The following is a 1,086-nucleotide window of genomic DNA, read 5'->3' as shown; positions in this document are numbered from 1 at the left end:
AGTCTCAGGCTTATTATGAGAGCTTAGTATAGTTGAGCAAGCAAGTGGAAACCAGCTGGCTAGTTCCACCGCTGCTGGTGGAGTTTCAGTGGGGATTATTAAATTGTTGCAATGCATGTGTAAACACCCATGTGTAAACAGAGACAATCATGGAAAAAAGCAATTATTCAGGCTACCAAGGCAGAAATGGAGTGCCCTTATTCTAAAACTTAAGAAGCTCTTTGTTGAAACATGCCAGTTCATATGTCTAAAATAGCTCAGTGTCAACCCTGTCTTTAGAAGTATGAAGTATTGTATATTTGAATGGCCATATTTTTTAAAAAATTATTTTTATGTGCATTGGTCTTTTGCTTGCATATACATTTGTGTGAGGGTGCCCGACCCACCAGAACTGGAGTTATAGATGAGCAACATGAGCTAAAATGTAGGTGCTGGAAATTGAACGTGGGTTTTCTGGAAGAGCATCTAGTGCTCTTAACCACTGAGCCATCTCTCCAGCCCCCAATTACTCATATTTCTTTCATGGATAAAGTCAAGAAGTTAGAAAAACATAACTGGACCTCAAGCACTTTCATATTATTTAATTTCGTCATCAAGCAGAGAATAATATGACTCGAGTCTGGATGTCCACCTCTCCTGGGTGCCATTGAGAAGACTTAGAAAGGCATGCCTACCAACTCTTGCCCATCATTATGCCATATAAACCACCATTTTGGAGAGACCTAGACAGAACTATGTTTGCAAGTGGCAACACAGACAGCAACTGTCCACACAATAACACCTGCTTTGTATTAATGTACTGCTCCACACAATTGGGTGGTAAGATACAGTGCCCTGGAACACAGTTGAGATGTGAATCTTTGGTTGTTATTCCAAAGGCTGTGAAGTCAGCTTTCCCAAAGGGATCAACGGTAAATGAATCCTTAGCCCTACTTTTCCCGTTTCTGCTATCATGTGGCAACATAAATGAAAAGCAACAGATACAAAGAGAAGACAAGGACCAATACAACCAAAGTATCTGACCCACTCACATTTTCCTTTTTGTGACATCTTTATATAAATATATAAATTTATAAATGAGAGAGA

This window comes from Microtus ochrogaster, unplaced genomic scaffold (assembly GCF_000317375.1).
Source record: "Microtus ochrogaster isolate Prairie Vole_2 unplaced genomic scaffold, MicOch1.0 UNK56, whole genome shotgun sequence".
NCBI lineage: Eukaryota > Metazoa > Chordata > Mammalia > Rodentia > Cricetidae > Microtus > Microtus ochrogaster.
The sequence above is the reverse complement of the archived record's forward strand: the minus strand, read 5'-3'. Positions refer to the sequence as shown.